Here is an 8385-nt window from a genome sequence, read left to right on the forward strand (position 1 = left end):
GGAGGAGCCTCCGAGGGCTCCGTGACACGAAGCAGGAGCGGCCCTGGAGTGCCGGAGTGGTTGGGATTCTCCAACCTGCTGGGATGATGGAGAGGAACCTTCATCCCAAGCCCCCGGCCCTCCAGGCGTGGTTTTAGTGGTCACACCCACGGACAAGGTCTTCCTTTCAAGTGTCCATCTGCTGCAGGGACTTGAAAGGAATTCCCAGTTTTTGACAGCTGCTGAAATTCCTTTTGTGGTGTTCCCGGCCGGACTCTGCCCCAGCCGAGGTTTGTGCCGCCTCTTCCAGCCCCGGGGGGATTTGGGATCGTTGTTGCTTCTGGGAACAAACCCCTCTGCTGGGCTGCTGGCCTGACTCTACAGGTCCCAGCCTTCTAAAAAATTCCTGGGAATTTTTCCTTTGGGATGTCTGAGCAGAGCTGTTGGGAATAGTTTTTTCCTTAAACATTTGGGATGCTTGGAAAATGCTTGGGAAGGGCTCTGGGATGCTCTGGGATGGTTGATGGAGGGGCTTTGGGAGCTCTGTGGCAATGGCAGGAGGGGAGTGGAGGGATCCCATGGGATGTTTCCTACAGCACAGGATACTCAGATGTGGGAATTGGGAATCCCCACATCAGAAATGGCCTCTGAGGGGGTGGGGGTGGCCGCTCTTGGAATTCTTTGGTACTTTCCAAAGGGATGAGACCCCCCTGCAGAGCTACTCCCAGCCCTGGGGTCTGGCCAAGCACTCCAAAACTTCCAGTCAGGAAAATTATCCCAGGACTTTGCCATCCTTTTATCCTCCTGCCTGGTTTGTTTGTTGTCCAATTCTTCCAGCCAGCATTGCAGGAATTACCTTGGGAAGTTTTCCTGTGCTTGTTCCAGGGAGAATGGAAAATGTGGATGTTGGAGCTTGGTGGAGCAGCCTCTGCTGGACACAGCCCGTGGGATTTGCTCCAGAACCTGCTCCAAATTCCTGGGAACAGCAATGAGCCCTGGGCAGGGAGGAGCCCATTCCTGCTGGGATCAAATCCAAAGGGAATTCCTGGGTGGAGAGCTGCTCCTGCTGCCCATGTTGCACTTCCCTGGATCCCTGGAAGTGTCCAAGGCCAGGTTGGACAGGGTTTGGAGCAGGGTTGGGGGTAGTGGGAGGTGTCCCTGCCCATGGAAGTGGGATGGATGGGATGAGCCTTAAGTTCCCTTGCAACCCAAATCTTTCTGGAATTCCCCAGTTCCATGGAATCAGGCTTTCCTGCCTCTGGTCACTCCATGGAAGTTCAGAGAAGGTCGTGACTGGGAGCTGGGACAGTTGGAGCAGGTTCCTTTTGTCCTCTGCTCATCCCTAATGGATGGTGAGTGTGGAACTCATTTCCCTTTGACCATTGCAAGGTCATGGAATCATGGAATGCTTTGGGTGGGAAGGGAGATCAAAGTTCATCCAGTGCCACCCCTGCCATGGCAGGGACACCTCCCACTGTCCCAGGGTGATCCAGCCTGGCCTTGGGCACTGCCAGAGATCCAGGGGCAACCACAGCTGCTCTGGGAATTCCATCCCAGCCAGGAATCCCTTCCCAATATCCATCCATCCATCCATCCATCCATCCATCCATCCATCCATCCATCCATCCATCCATCCATCATCCATTCCTGCCCTCTGGCAGTGCAGCCATTCCCTGTGTCCTGTCCCTCCATCCCTTGTCCCCAGTCCCTCTCCAGCTCTCCTGGATCCCTCCAGGGGCTCTGAGCTCTCCCTGGAGCTTCTCCTCTCCAGGGGAACATTCCCAGCTCTCCCAGCATGGCTCCATATCTCTGGATCTCCCCAGCAGCTCCAGGTCCCTGTCCTGTTGGATCCAGGGTCCCACCTGAGGGGGCAGAGGGGCAGAATCCCACCCCTGGATTCCCTTTTCCAGCAGAAAATTCCAATATTTCAACAGAATCCCAACCCCTTTCCTTGGCCCACTGAGGCCGTTCCTGAAGAGTTTTTGCCATTGGTTCAGAACTGTTATTGCTTTAAAAATCCCTGTTAAAACAAGAAAACCAGGAGCTGCTTCCAGCTCTGTAGGATTTTTTCTTTCCCCCCCTCATATTATGATATTTGAAATAAAAACACCCTGGGAGTTCCCATAAAAGTCCTGCTGAATTTATGACGTGATTGTTAGAGAGCAGAAAACGTCCAATAAAAAGGAATTTTCAACAAGAGCCCAACCTCCCACAGCTCTTCTGTGGTAGATGGACTGGAAGGACAAAAACATCTTGGAGGCGTTTGGAGATTGTAAATGTAACTAAAAATAGCAAATCTGTGCCTTTATTAAGGATTTTTCCCTCCGGGGAATCACAAGGATTGAGGAAAAGTGGAAATTGGATGAGCTCATCCCACCCAGGTAGCACCAGCAAAGTTTTGCCGTGGTTTTTCCCGGGAGTATTTCCTTTCCAGCTGCCCGGCTGCAGGATTTTGACCTATTGTTCCCAAAAATAATGACATGAAGAGAAAAGAGGGAAGGACTTGGCGTTCCTCTGTATTTAATGGAGAATTATGGATGTTCGGGAAGCCGAGGGTGGTTCTTGCCCTGGGAATACTTGGCAGAGTCATCCTGGCTTGATCTTGTCCAAAATGCTTCCCGGGGGCACTGGAGCTACTGGGATTGTGTCCTTCAGAAAAGCTGAGGAGCAGCTGAAGTGTGGGATTTCTGAAGGACCTGTCCGTGTCTCTGCAGGGAACAAAAGCTGGGAGCTCCAAAACGCTCCCGCGGTTGGAGATGTAAGGAGAGGGCTCTTCCCATGGCTGTCAGCACCCGGAGCCAAGAAAGAGAAAAACTCCCCAGCTGGTCTCCGTTGGAGTCGGGGTTGGATTGTGCCAAAGAAAAAGACAGCCTGGAAAGTTTATTAATGGAAATGCCTGGAAGTCCTGGGGAGGCCTGAAATAGCAGGAAAAGCTTCTCTTTCCATGTTCTCTCTTTCCATGTTCTCTCTTTCCATGTTCTCTCTTTCCGTGTTCTCTCTTTCCGTGTTCTCTCTTTCCGTGTTCTCTCTTTCCATGTTCTGTCTTTCCATGTTCTCTCTTTCCACGTTCTCTCTTTCCATGTTCTCTCTTTCCATGTTCTCTCTTTCCATGTTTTTTCTTTCCACGTTCTCTCTTTCCATGTTCTCTCTTTCCATGTTCGCTCTTTCCATGTTCTGTCTTTCCATGTTCTCTCTTTCCGTGTTTTCTCTTTCCGTGTTTTCTCTTTCCGTGTTCTCTCTTTCCGTGTTCTCTCTTTCCATGTTCTCTCTTTCCATGTTCTCTCTTTCCATGTTCTCCCAGCTGGAAAATTGGGACAGGTATTTGGGCAGCAGGGTTGTATTAAAAAAGTCTGGAAGGTTCTTCTGAAGGTGCTGCTGGGAGGTAACTCCACACTTTAATCCCAGGAGGATTCTGCTCTCCTTCATCCTTTTTCTGCCTAAAATTTGTGGAAATCAGGAGGAGCTTGGCTGATGAAGGACCTTTGAGTTTGGCTGATGAAGGAGGAGTTTGGGAGATGAAGAAGGATCTTGAAATTTGGATCATGAAGGAAAAGTTTGGATGTTGAAGGACCTTTGAGTTTGGAAGATGAAGGAGGAGTTCGGGAGATGAAGAGTTTGGCTGATGAAGGATCTTGGAGTTTGGCTGATGAAGAAGTCTGGATGATGAAGGAAAAGTTGGATGTTGAAAGAACTTTGAGTTTGTATGATGGAGGAACTTCGATTTTGGTAGATGCAGGAAGAATTTGGCTGATGAAGGAACTTCAAGTTTGGGAGATGGAGGAAATTCGAGCTTGGCTGATGGAGAAGTTTGGATGATGAAGGAGAAGTTTGGATGTTGAAGGAGAAGTTTGGATGTTGAACGATCTTTGAGTTTGGATGATGAAGGAAAAGTTTGGCTGATGAAGGAGGAGTTTGGATGTTGAAGGACCTTTGATTTTGGTTGATGAAGAACCTTTAAATTTGGCTGGAAGTCATGTTTGAACATTCCCACTTCCCAATGATCCAATGGGTGGATTTTATTGCCTCCAGTGAGGATGGAAATCCTTCCTCATTCTGTGGGAATAATAAAGGAAAGGAATTTTTAAGCTCCTCGATGCTTCTTTGATCCCTGGTGGTGTTTTGGAGATGGAGATTCCAACCAAATATCCTGCAAAGGGATAAAGAGGCAGAGCTGGAGCCTCTGGCAATCCAGGGAAAAACTTTCACTGACTTCAGTGAGTTTGATCCATGTGGATCCCATTTCCAAGCAGAGTGTGAAGTGGGATGGGAGGTGAATGAACATAATTGCAAATTAAATCACAGCTTAATCAATTGGAAATTATTTAATTCCTTGGCTTTTGCTGGGATGAGATCAGGGAAAACTGAGGGTTCTGGGGAGCTGGCAGGGATTTCCTGATCATAGGATCATGGAAGGATGGAATTCCAGACTGGTTTGGGTTGGAAGGGGCAATGTGGGGTAGTGGGAGGTGTCCCTTCCCATGGATGGAACGGGATGATCCTGAAGGTCCCTTCCCTCCCAAACCATTCCCTGATCCTATTCTGTGATCCTTTCACTTCCCAAAACACCTCATCCCTTCTTCCACAGGGTTCAATCCATCCTGGGGAGTCCCATTTCCTGTGGAATTAACAATTCCCTCCAGTTCACAGACAACACCATGGGCTTGATGTGACTTGTCCTTCCCTTTCCCTCTCCTCCATTCCAGAACCCAGCAATCCTGGCTCTCAAGTGTCTGTTGCCATGAAAACTTCCCCAGAGGAGCCATGGATAGCGACTACAGCAATCCCCAAATCCTCCCTGCAGCCGTGCAGGGACGCACGACTGGGAAGAGCCAGCCCATGCCAGGACGCAAATTTATGCAAAGTGCCTCGTTCTGCCATGGAAAGCTCCTCATTCTTGACTCTGCTCCAAACAAAATCCCATTAGGTCCTAAAAATTAATTTCAGGCACGTTTCCCCAGTTGTTTACAATTCCCCTCTCCACTAATTCCAGCCGCATGCCGGGCCCCTCCTGCTGCTCTCCCTGATTTATTCCAGCCTCGTTTGCCGCTCCCGCAGCCGCGCTGTGTGTGCTGGAAAAGCAGAAGATTCCAGGGCGGGATTGTCTTGGGGTGGACAGAAGCTTTGTCCCTGCAGAGCTGTAAAGCAGGGTGGGATGAGGGGTTGGGATGTGCTTGGATTTTGCTGAGGTTTATCCTTTATCCAGCGAGAAATGGGAGTTGGGAATGTCCTGGAGCAAGTTCTGCTCCACCTTGGTCCTTTCCCATGCCTGAACCATCATGAAATCATGGAGAGGTTTGGAAGGGACCTTCAGGATCATCCTGTTCCACGATCCTCTTCTACTCCAACCCAATCAATCTCAAATTCTTTTGTGCACCATCAAGCCCAAAACTTCCCAAAATTTTCACTTTTCACCCCAAAGGCTGATGGGGAGGTGCTGGTCCTGCTGTTCCTGGAGTTGTCACATTCCACCAGGAGAAATCCAGCTGGATCCCCTGCTCTGGTGTCCCTCTCCCACCTCCTGGAAGGGTTTTAGGAATGGCTTTTCCATGATTTGCTCTTTCAGCTGGAATAGCACCCAGAGAGGTGGGGTGTGCTCAAGCTATCCCCAGACTTTAGGAAAACCCTCTCCACTATTCTGGATATCTTTCCACAAGGAAACTTCTGAATTTTTCCACTCCTGGCTTCCTTCCTCCCTTCCTGCTCCTGGCTGGAGTTTCTTCCCTTCGCCCTCATTGTTCCTGCCTTTTCCAAGATCCTCTCCTTGCCTCTACCAGCTCTTCCTGCTCCACAGCTCCAGAATTCCAGGGTGTCCCAGATTTCCTGCTCTGCCTGGTCCCAAAGCTCCAGAAAGTTGGGATAGCACAAGAGCAGGATTTCTGGACATTTCTCATTGGATGGTGCTTGGAAGCCAAGTGGAGAATAATTTCAGTGGAAAGGGAATTTTAGGTTCCTAATCCACATCCAAACATCCTTGGAAATCCCAGATGGTGCCAGGCACTTCCAGGGGCTTCTCTCCCGATGTCCCCATGGTGATCCTGCTGTTCTGCTCTGTCCCAGCCACCCCTGCACCAACTCCATGCACAATTTGTTTAATTAGCTCATTAGCAGGTGCAGGAATTCCAGTAGCTCTGGATCAAGGATTTTATTGGGAATTAACACCTCAGTGGAGGGCAAAGGGTGGAGTTTCCCTGCTCCCATGATTGCAATCCTGGGAAATTCTGATCCCTGTGGATTGAACCAGCATAGGGGCTCTTCCCTGTTCTCCTGGGGTTTAGATGGGATTTTGGGGCTGGGATGGAATTCCCAGAGGAGCTGTGGCTGCCCCTGGATCGCTGGAAGTGTCCAAGGCCAGGCTGGACAGGGCTTGGATCACCCTGGGACAGTGGGAGGTGTCTCTCCATGGATGGAGTGGGATCATCCTTCCAAACCATTCCAGGATTTTATGATTCCACATCTAACCAACATTTTAGGGAGAAAAGAAGGGAATGGTGGAAGGAGAAGTTCACCAAATTCTGGTGCATCTTCAGCCAAAATGAGGAAAAAGCTCAGGAAATCCTGGATTTGGTCCCTTGTCAGGTTCTCTCCTCCTATGGAAGAGCAGGAAAAATGTCAGGAAAAGGGGGAATCATTGTCCTGGATAAAACAAACTTGTTCTTGAAGGGTGACCTGGCCTTGGGAAGGGCTGATCCCAGATCCTGGTGCGTTCCCAGGGATTTTCCTGCAGGAGGAAAGCAGCTCCCTTGGAATATTTCCTGAGAGTGGACGGATTTATTTCCTGAGAGTGGATGGATTTACCCAGCGATCTGCAGAGGGCTCTCTCCACACGCTGACACAGAAACTCTGGATCCAGTCCCAGGAATTCAGCAGGGTGAAATAACCGAGGCTGGGGCCGCCATCAGCAGCTGGGCTTTTATGATCCTGGGATAATAAAATTTCAGGCATTAATATGGAGTGAAACACGATTCCTAAATCTTGGAGTGAGCTCTGAAAGCAGCCAAGGAGGAGGTGCCAGAACTCCAACATTACTGAGGAGCTGCTTGGGAAAAGGGAAGGTCAGATCCTGATCTCTCTGCAATCCAGGATGAGGGAATTGAGGTGCTGGGCCTTGGCTTTGAGGGAAAAAAAAAATTCCTGGCTATGGAAAGGTGGGATTTATTGGGAAAATTGATTTGAGGAGGTAAATTAATTAATTTGGGAAAAAGTGCTTGGCATAATCCTGGGATTCTGTCAAATCCACCAGGGAAACCAGGATGACTGGGATGGAGGGAAAGCCTCTGGCTGATTCCCTTCCCTATGGAATGAGGATTTTCCCCTCTCTGATGGTTCCCTGTGAGAAATCCCAACACAAAACGGACAGGAAAAGAGGAAATAAATGATGTTCACGAGGAAAAGCACGAGAAAAACATTTTTGGGAATATTTCAGTGCTTTTCCATAGAATTCCAGAATCCCAGAAAAGTTTGGTTGGAAGGGAAGAAAATTCCCAGGATTTGTGCCCTTCCCAGCAGTTCTGTCCCTGCCCCATCCCACAGAAAATCCTGGGAATGCCAGGATTCCTCTTTATTCCCATACACATGGGGCATTGATCCCAGGCTCTGTTTTATGGGATGAGGAGGGGGGAAAATGGGATGGGAACAGGATGGGGGAGACCATGAGGGAATTTAATTTATGAAGTCAAGTCCTGTTCTGGTGGAAATCAAAATTCCTCTCCTTTTTTATTTAAATTTTTTTTTTTTGATTTTCCCCTCTGTATTAAACTCCCTGTCCTTTTACAGGAAGTCTTAATAAATTCCCTTGGGATCTTTCAAATGGAATTTTCCAAAATCATAATTCCCCCATGGAAGCCTTGGCCTGGGGATCCACCACAGGGGGAGAGCCTGGAGCCAGGGAATGTTTGGAAACCTGTAAAATCTCCTCGTTAAGTTGGAATTCTGAATGCTTTGCCTATGGAGAAAGCTCTCCAGGAGCTCCTTCCCATCCCTGGAGCAGAGGGAAAAGATGGATTTTTGAACCTGGTATGGAATGAGGGAGGGAAAAACCCTCCCAGACCTTCTGCTCCAAGGATTTCCCTCTCCAAGGATCCCTCCTTTATCCTGGAGCTCCCCAGGTCCCCACAGAGAGACCTTTCCATGTGTGAGGGGGTGGGGAGAGGTCTTGGAGTGCTGGAATTGGGTCAGGAAGAGAATCCCAGTGGGATTCTGATCTGGGAGACAGCAAGGTGGGAACAAACATGGAAAGGCTGGGAAGGGATGATCCCAGAAAGGTGCAGAGACCAGGGAAGGAGCAAAATCCAGAGAATGGGAATGGGAATGGGAATGGGAATGGGAATAGGAATAGGAACAGGAATGGGAACAGGAACAGGAACAGGAATAGGAATAGGAATAGGAACAGGAATGGGAACAGGAATG

The sequence above is a fragment of the Catharus ustulatus genome, chromosome 1 (genome assembly GCF_009819885.2).
Source record: "Catharus ustulatus isolate bCatUst1 chromosome 1, bCatUst1.pri.v2, whole genome shotgun sequence".
NCBI lineage: Eukaryota > Metazoa > Chordata > Aves > Passeriformes > Turdidae > Catharus > Catharus ustulatus.